General features: G+C 32.9%; 1 long non-coding RNA gene across 1 annotated transcript; it reads left to right on the top strand.

Annotated features, from left to right (window-relative positions):
- Window positions 1-9,578: 9,578 nt before the first annotated feature.
- On the top strand, window positions 9,579-10,165 carry LOC131804866 (uncharacterized). The gene is made up of 2 exons (XR_009343372.1): window positions 9,579-9,741; window positions 9,805-10,165. It is a non-coding gene; the product is annotated as an uncharacterized LOC131804866 (long non-coding RNA).
- Window positions 10,166-10,423: the final 258 nt, after the last annotated feature.

Genomic DNA, 10,423 nt, shown 5'->3' with positions numbered 1-10,423 from the left:
GCCTGTTGTTTAATGAGCAAATGAGCGTGGCCACTGCAAATTTCCTTAGACGGAAAAAGCATTTCCTGAAAATAAAAGAAAAAAATAATTAATAAATATATGAAAAGACTAACAAACCAGAACGATACAATTGTTACTGACACGAACTGAGAATCAGCTGTTGGGAAATAGTCGTACATGCACTGCGGATTGATAGCAAGAGAAATAAAGAGTAGATAAGTATAAAGTAGGGACACGTTATTACCAACAGGGTAGCCACAGTCTCTTAGAGAGCAATTTGGTAAGAACCTGTCTCTTACCAATTTGAGCAAATGTAAAATGGTATTCACATTAGAAAGGGACAATTTAAATAAATTTAGAGAAGGATGAAGGCATATAGCCTTACAAAAAGTCTATTCGTGGAAAGCGGCGGCTGCGTACTCCAAAAGGTATAAATGGGGGTGGAACATGAGAGAGGTTAAGAGTCAAAAAATGGTGTTAAACACAGTAACCTTTCATTACAAAAAAAAAAAAAATAAATAATAGTGAAGTTTTAACCTAAGAAAAAAGTGATAATAATTTATAGAGGCTTTAAATATTATATTTTAACATCATTAAAAGGTATTTAATTATTTTTTTGTGGAAGAAGAGAAAAGTGAAAGAAACTGAATAGACTTATTTTTAACTAGGTGAAAATGGAGATCAGGAATTATAAAGAGCTTCGTTATCCAGTGAATTTAAACAAAAATTATATAAAGAGCAGAAGTTATAAAGGTAATGTTTGAAGATGTAGATTTACTCAGAAAGAAACGATATTGAATCAATTTTTTTGGAATAGGCGAGCTTTCCGTATTTCATCTGGTAAGCCGACCAAAAAATAAACTGTGACTACAGCGGTATCTGTGAGGGGAAATGGTAACATTCTTACCCCAGACATCATCCAGAAATAAAAAGGTAGGAAATAAAAATTCCCAGTATATGCTAAAGATAATCTGCCCGACTGCCACCTATGGGCCCGAATCATTGTCTATACTGAGCCTACAAACTCCCTGTTCAACACCAGCTAGGGTTACTACAGCCAAGACTCGAATCAGCAGAACAAGGCGAATTCGCCGCATTGGTTAATACCACAGTGTCTAGAGAAACACAAAAAAAGGCTAAGTTTTATGAGAGTCCTAATAAAAGTGGGATTTGTATCCTACGAGATTTAAATAAATAGGGGAAGAAATACAACCCTTATCAAATACGTATTAAAACAAAGAAAAATAATTACCCACAACATCCTTTAGACAAATTTTAACAATTTTTTACGACTTACCTCATTAATTGAATATTTTTTTGTAATAATATATGTATATATATATATATATATATATATATATATATATATATATATATATATATATATATATATATATATATATATATATATATATTGAAATAATAGTGAAGATTAATAATTTATCTAATTGAGTATGGGCCAATTTCTTGCTTATTACATATTAACATTTACGTTTTTCACAGTTTGTAAAGTTGTTCTCCAAAAACTATTAGTCTTGCTAATTCTAAAAAAAAATATTTTCAAATTGAAAGCACAAAAATAAATAAACAAACATTAGAAAACATCTGATTGAATGTCAATGAATGAGAAGAAGAAGATTTGCAAGTGATTGCAAGAAGAAATTTGTCCAGCTAGAATTTGCAAACTCTCACTGAAAGAACTGTCAAAATTTCTCTCTCCAACCGCTCTCTTTTGCAGAACTTTCGGGTTAACAGACGACTTCCAGTAACAATTTGTAACAATTGTTACAAATTTTAGGTTAACCAGACACACCTATTCATGAGTTACAACAAATAAAACAAGCTTTTGTCAAATGTTTTATTGTTATGTGTGATCGATATGTCATTGTTCGAGTTGTGTAGTTAGTGTGACGAGTAAGGTAACGTGCCACATACCGCAATTATAAACATACAATTGAATAACAAGTAAAAAAGCTGTAAGTTCGCCCGGGCCGAACTTTTAATACCCTCCACCATTTGGTACAAATTTGGCAATTTCCAAAAAATAAAATCCGTTAAAAATTCTGTTAAAATCGTAAAAATACCGAATGCTTATACGACGACGTGGGCCTCCATAGGCAACTTTTGTCATAAGTTATTACAATATTTAAATGCGAAACTTGAAGAAAAATCTGTTTATAATGTAGCTAAAATCATCACAATACCGAATATGGGGGGTACCGTTATATGGGGGCTATACGAAGACGTGGACCTGCACAGACAATTTTCTGGCATGGGCTGAAGTATGCATTACGAACTTCACGTGCGAAATTTGAAACAATCCCGGTAAATAATGTCGCTAAAATCATCAAAATACCGAATATCGGGGGGGGGGGGATGGGTACGGTATATGGGGGCTATATGAAGACGTGGACCTACATGGCTCATTTTTCGACTTAGTATGTAGTATCTATAACGAACTTCAAGTATCAAATTTGAAACGATTCCGGTAAATTATGTCGCTAAAATCATCAAAATACCGAATATCGGGGGGTACCGTTATATGGGGGCTACACGAAGACGTGGATCTGCACAGATAATTTTCTGTCTTAGGCTGTAGTATCCATTACGAACTTTAAATGCCAAATTTGAAACAATTCCGGCGAATAATGTCGCTAAAATCATCAAAATACCGAATATCGGGAGGTACCGTTATATGGGGGCTATATGATAACTTGGACCTACATGGCTCATTTACGAACTTATCCTGCCTACTGGCAAAATATACATGTGTGCAAAATTTTAGCCTTTCTATCTTAATTTGTTCGAAAGATAGCGTGATTACAACAGACAGACAGACGGACATGGCTAGATCGTCTTAGAATTTTACGCTGATCAACAATATATATACTTTGTTGGGTCTGACATGAGTATTTCGAGGAGTTACAAACGGAATGACAAAATCAATATACCCTCCATAGTATGGTGGAGGGTATAAAAAATAAAACTAATAGGAAGAAATTAATAAAAATAAAACATAGTTAAAAATGACATAAATCAACAACATAGAAAAATTAATAATATTAATATTTCTCTTAAAGTTTAAAAGATAAACGTTTATTGAGAAAATAAGAATATACACTACAAACACATTTGAAAATTTTATTCAAGTTCATTTATTTCTAAATTTAAAAATAAATTGATAGTTGAAGTGATTGTATATTCCAAATTAATAAAATTCAAAAATAATTGTTAAAATATCAATATTATGTAAAGGTTAATGTAATAAATTTGTTGCGGGCTCCTGAAACCGGCTCTGCAGACGGAAAAAAACGGCGTGGAAAGGCCTTAAGGCGAGACCTTTTTACTTTTTTTACGGCTGTGGCGGTCTCCAGAACCACATTTAGGATAATATATTTAGCTCCCAAATGTTGTGCGTACTAGGGGGAGCTCAATTATTAATGAAATAGGGCATTGAGTTTGGGTGACCATAGAATGGTGGTATGGTCAGCCGGCCCAGAAAATATTGTTGGTCGGTGGTTAATTGAATTATGGTGAAGTGCCTGTTGTTTAATGAGCAAATGAGCGTGGCCACTGCAAATTTCCTTAGACGGAAAAAGCATTTCCTGAAAATAAAAGAAAAAAATAATTAATAAATATATGAAAAGACTAACAAACCAGAACGATACAATTGTTACTGACACGAACTGAGAATCAGCTGTTGGGAAATAGTCGTACATGCACTGCGGATTGATAGCAAGAGAAATAAAGAGTAGATAAGTATAAAGTAGGGACACGTTATTACCAACAGGGTAGCCACAGTCTCTTAGAGAGCAATTTGGTAAGAACCTGTCTCTTACCAATTTGAGCAAATGTAAAATGGTATTCACATTAGAAAGGGACAATTTAAATAAATTTAGAGAAGGATGAAGGCATATAGCCTTACAAAAAGTCTATTCGTGGAAAGCGGCGGCTGCGTACTCCAAAAGGTATAAATGGGGGTGGAACATGAGAGAGGTTAAGAGTCAAAAAATGGTGTTAAACACAGTAACCTTTCATTACAAAAAAAAAAAAAAAATAAATAATAGTGAAGTTTTAACCTAAGAAAAAAGTGATAATAATTTATAGAGGCTTTAAATATTATATTTTAACATCATTAAAAGGTATTTAATTATTTTTTTGTGGAAGAAGAGAAAAGTGAAAGAAACTGAATAGACTTATTTTTAACTAGGTGAAAATGGAGATCAGGAATTATAAAGAGCTTCGTTATCCAGTGAATTTAAACAAAAATTATATAAAGAGCAGAAGTTATAAAGGTAATGTTTGAAGATGTAGATTTACTCAGAAAGAAACGATATTGAATCAATTTTTTTGGAATAGGCGAGCTTTCCGTATTTCATCTGGTAAGCCGACCAAAAAATAAACTGTGACTACAGCGGTATCTGTGAGGGGAAATGGTAACATTCTTACCCCAGACATCATCCAGAAATAAAAAGGTAGGAAATAAAAATTCCCAGTATATGCTAAAGATAATCTGCCCGACTGCCACCTATGGGCCCGAATCATTGTCTATACTGAGCCTACAAACTCCCTGTTCAACACCAGCTAGGGTTACTACAGCCAAGACTCGAATCAGCAGAACAAGGCGAATTCGCCGCATTGGTTAATACCACAGTGTCTAGAGAAACACAAAAAAAGGCTAAGTTTTATGAGAGTCCTAATAAAAGTGGGATTTGTATCCTACGAGATTTAAATAAATAGGGGAAGAAATACAACCCTTATCAAATACGTATTAAAACAAAGAAAAATAATTACCCACAACATCCTTTAGACAAATTTTAACAATTTTTTACGACTTACCTCATTAATTGAATATTTTTTTGTAATAATATATGTATATATATATATATATATATATATATATATATATATATATATTGAAATAATAGTGAAGATTAATAATTTATCTAATTGAGTATGGGCCAATTTCTTGCTTATTACATATTAACATTTACGTTTTTCACAGTTTGTAAAGTTGTTCTCCAAAAACTATTAGTCTTGCTAATTCTAAAAAAAAATATTTTCAAATTGAAAGCACAAAAATAAATAAACAAACATTAGAAAACATCTGATTGAATGTCGATGAATGAGAAGAAGAAGATTTGCAAGTGATTGCAAGAAGAAATTTGTCCAGCTAGAATTTGCAAACTCTCACTGAAAGAACTGTCAAAATTTCTCTCTCCAACCGCTCTCTTTTGCAGAACTTTCGGGTTAACAGACGACTTCCAGTAACAATTTGTAACAATTGTTACAAATTTTAGGTTAACCAGACACACCTATTCATGAGTTACAACAAATAAAACAAGCTTTTGTCAAATGTTTTATTGTTATGTGTGATCGATATGTCATTGTTCGAGTTGTGTAGTTAGTGTGACGAGTAAGGTAACGTGCCACATACCGCAATTATAAACATACAATTGAATAACAAGTAAAAAAGCTGTAAGTTCGCCCGGGCCGAACTTTTAATACCCTCCACCATTTGGTACAAATTTGGCAATTTCCAAAAAATAAAATCCGTTAAAAATTCTGTTAAAATCGTAAAAATACCGAATGCTTATACGACGACGTGGGCCTCCATAGGCAACTTTTGTCATAAGTTATTACAATATTTAAATGCGAAACTTGAAGAAAAATCTGTTTATAATGTAGCTAAAATCATCACAATACCGAATATGGGGGGTACCGTTATATGGGGGCTATACGAAGACGTGGACCTGCACAGACAATTTTCTGGCATGGGCTGAAGTATGCATTACGAACTTCACGTGCGAAATTTGAAACAATCCCGGTAAATAATGTCGCTAAAATCATCAAAATACCGAATATCGGGGGGGGGGGGGGGGGGATGGGTACGGTATATGGGGGCTATATGAAGACGTGGACCTACATGGCTCATTTTTCGACTTAGTATGTAGTATCTATAACGAACTTCAAGTATCAAATTTGAAACGATTCCGGTAAATTATGTCGCTAAAATCATCAAAATACCGAATATCGGGGGGTACCGTTATATGGGGGCTACACGAAGACGTGGATCTGCACAGATAATTTTCTGTCTTAGGCTGTAGTATCCATTACGAACTTTAAATGCCAAATTTGAAACAATTCCGGCGAATAATGTCGCTAAAATCATCAAAATACCGAATATCGGGAGGTACCGTTATATGGGGGCTATATGATAACTTGGACCTACATGGCTCATTTACGAACTTATCCTGCCTACTGGCAAAATATACATGTGTGCAAAATTTTAGCCTTTCTATCTTAATTTGTTCGAAAGATAGCGTGATTACAACAGACAGACAGACGGACATGGCTAGATCGTCTTAGAATTTTACGCTGATCAACAATATATATACTTTGTTGGGTCTGACATGAGTATTTCGAGGAGTTACAAACGGAATGACAAAATCAATATACCCTCCATAGTATGGTGGAGGGTATAAAAAATAAAACTAATAGGAAGAAATTAATAAAAATAAAACATAGTTAAAAATGACATAAATCAACAACATAGAAAAATTAATAATATTAATATTTCTCTTAAAGTTTAAAAGATAAACGTTTATTGAGAAAATAAGAATATACACTACAAACACATTTGAAAATTTTATTCAAGTTCATTTATTTCTAAATTTAAAAATAAATTGATAGTTGAAGTGATTGTATATTCCAAATTAATAAAATTCAAAAATAATTGTTAAAATATCAATATTATGTAAAGGTTAATATAATAAATTTGTTGCGGGCCCCTGAAACCGGCTCTGCAGACGGAAAAAACGGCGTGGAAAGGCCTTAAGGCGAGACCTTTTTACTTTTTTTACGGCTGTGGCGGTCTCCAGAACCACATTTAGGATAATATATTTAGCTCCCAAATGTTGTGCGTACTAGGGGGAGCTCAATTATTAATGAAATAGGGCATTGAGTTTGGGTGACCATAGAATGGTGGTATGGTCAGCCGGCCCAGAAAATATTGTTGGTCGGTGGTTAATTGAATTATGGTGAAGTGCCTGTTGTTTAATGAGCAAATGAGCGTGGCCACTGCAAATTTCCTTAGACGGAAAAAGCATTTCCTGAAAATAAAAGAAAAAAATAATTAATAAATATATGAAAAGACTAACAAACCAGAACGATACAATTGTTACTGACACGAACTGAGAATCAGCTGTTGGGAAATAGTCGTACATGCACTGCGGATTGATAGCAAGAGAAATAAAGAGTAGATAAGTATAAAGTAGGGACACGTTATTACCAACAGGGTAGCCACAGTCTCTTAGAGAGCAATTTGGTAAGAACCTGTCTCTTACCAATTTGAGCAAATGTAAAATGGTATTCACATTAGAAAGGGACAATTTAAATAAATTTAGAGAAGGATGAAGGCATATAGCCTTACAAAAAGTCTATTCGTGGAAAGCGGCGGCTGCGTACTCCAAAAGGTATAAATGGGGGTGGAACATGAGAGAGGTTAAGAGTCAAAAAATGGTGTTAAACACAGTAACCTTTCATTACAAAAAAAAAAATAAATAATAGTGAAGTTTTAACCTAAGAAAAAAGTGATAATAATTTATAGAGGCTTTAAATATTATATTTTAACATCATTAAAAGGTATTTAATTATTTTTTTGTGGAAGAAGAGAAAAGTGAAAGAAACTGAATAGACTTATTTTTAACTAGGTGAAAATGGAGATCAGGAATTATAAAGAGCTTCGTTATCCAGTGAATTTAAACAAAAATTATATAAAGAGCAGAAGTTATAAAGGTAATGTTTGAAGATGTAGATTTACTCAGAAAGAAACGATATTGAATCAATTTTTTTGGAATAGGCGAGCTTTCCGTATTTCATCTGGTAAGCCGACCAAAAAATAAACTGTGACTACAGCGGTATCTGTGAGGGGAAATGGTAACATTCTTACCCCAGACATCATCCAGAAATAAAAAGGTAGGAAATAAAAATTCCCAGTATATGCTAAAGATAATCTGCCCGACTGCCACCTATGGGCCCGAATCATTGTCTATACTGAGCCTACAAACTCCCTGTTCAACACCAGCTAGGGTTACTACAGCCAAGACTCGAATCAGCAGAACAAGGCGAATTCGCCGCATTGGTTAATACCACAGTGTCTAGAGAAACACAAAAAAAGGCTAAGTTTTATGAGAGTCCTAATAAAAGTGGGATTTGTATCCTACGAGATTTAAATAAATAGGGGAAGAAATACAACCCTTATCAAATACGTATTAAAACAAAGAAAAATAATTACCCACAACATCCTTTAGACAAATTTTAACAATTTTTTACGACTTACCTCATTAATTGAATATTTTTTTGTAATAATATATGTATATATATATATATATATATATATATATATATATATATATATATATATATATATATATATATATATATATATATATATATATATATATATATATATATATATATTGAAATAATAGTGAAGATTAATAATTTATCTAATTGAGTATGGGCCAATTTCTTGCTTATTACATATTAACATTTACGTTTTTCACAGTTTGTAAAGTTGTTCTCCAAAAACTATTAGTCTTGCTAATTCTAAAAAAAAATATTTTCAAATTGAAAGCACAAAAATAAATAAACAAACATTAGAAAACATCTGATTGAATGTCGATGAATGAGAAGAAGAAGATTTGCAAGTGATTGCAAGAAGAAATTTGTCCAGCTAGAATTTGCAAACTCTCACTGAAAGAACTGTCAAAATTTCTCTCTCCAACCGCTCTCTTTTGCAGAACTTTCGGGTTAACAGACGACTTCCAGTAACAATTTGTAACAATTGTTACAAATTTTAGGTTAACCAGACACACCTATTCATGAGTTACAACAAATAAAACAAGCTTTTGTCAAATGTTTTATTGTTATGTGTGATCGATATGTCATTGTTCGAGTTGTGTAGTTAGTGTGACGAGTAAGGTAACGTGCCACATACCGCAATTATAAACATACAATTGAATAACAAGTAAAAAAGCTGTAAGTTCGCCCGGGCCGAACTTTTAATACCCTCCACCATTTGGTACAAATTTGGCAATTTCCAAAAAATAAAATCCGTTAAAAATTCTGTTTAAATCTTAAAAATACCGAATGCTTATACGACGACGTGGGCCTCCATAGGCAACTTTTGTCATAAGTTATTACAATATTTAAATGCGAAACTTGAAGAAAAATCTGTTTATAATGTAGCTAAAATCATCACAATACCGAATATGGGGGTACCGTTATATGGGGGCTATACGAAGACGTGGACCTGCACAGACAATTTTCTTGCATGGGCTGAAGTATCCATTACGAACTTCACATGCGAAATTTGAAACAATCCCGGTAAATAATGTCGCTAAAGTCATCAAAATACCGAATATCGGGAGGTACCGTTATATGGGGGCTATATGATAACTTGGACCTACATGGCTCATTTACGAACTTAACCTGCCTACTGGGAGCTACGTATTAAAACAAAGAAAAATAATTACCCACAACATCCTATATATATATATATATAGATATATATATAGGTTCTTACCAAATTGCTCTCTAAGAGACTGTGGCTACCCTGTTGGTAATAACGTATCCCTACTTTATACTTATCTACTCTTTATTTCTCTTGCTATCAATCCGCAGTGAATGTACGACTATTTCCCAACAGCTGATTCTCAGTTCGTGTCAGTAACAATTGTATCGTTCTGGTTTGTTAGTCTTTTCATATATTTATTAATTATTTTTTTCTTTTATTTTCAGGAAATGCTTTTTCCGTCTAAGGAAATTTGCAGTGGCCACGCTCATTTGCTCATTAAACAACAGGCACTTCACCATAATTAAATTAACCACCGACCAACAATATTTTCTGGGCCGGCTGACCATACCACCATTCTATGGTCACCCAAAATCAATGCCCTATTTCATTAATAATTGAGCTCCGCCTAGTACGCACAACATTTGGGAGGGGCCCGCAACAAATTTATTATATTAACCTTTACATAATATTGATATTTTAACAATTATTTTTGAATTTTATTAATTTGGAATATACAATCACTTCAACTTTCAATTTATTTATAAATTTAGAAATAAATGAACTTGAATAAAATTTTCAAATGTGTTTGTAGTGTATATTCTTATTTTCTCAATAAACGTTTATCTTTTAAACTTTAAGAGAAATATTAATATTATTAATTTTTCTATGTTGTTGATTTATGTCATTTTTAACTATGTCTTATTTTCATTAATTTCTTCCTATTAGTTTTATTTTTTATACCCTCCACCATACTATGGAGGATATATTGATTTTGTCATTCCGTTTGTAACTCCTCGAAATACTCATGTCAGAGTATCTTCTAAGACGATTTAGCCATGTCCG

The sequence above is a fragment of the Musca domestica genome, unplaced genomic scaffold, assembly GCF_030504385.1.
Source record: "Musca domestica strain aabys unplaced genomic scaffold, Musca_domestica.polishedcontigs.V.1.1 5, whole genome shotgun sequence".
Taxonomy (NCBI): domain Eukaryota; kingdom Metazoa; phylum Arthropoda; class Insecta; order Diptera; family Muscidae; genus Musca; species Musca domestica.
This window is presented reverse-complemented; position numbering and strand designations above follow the sequence as displayed.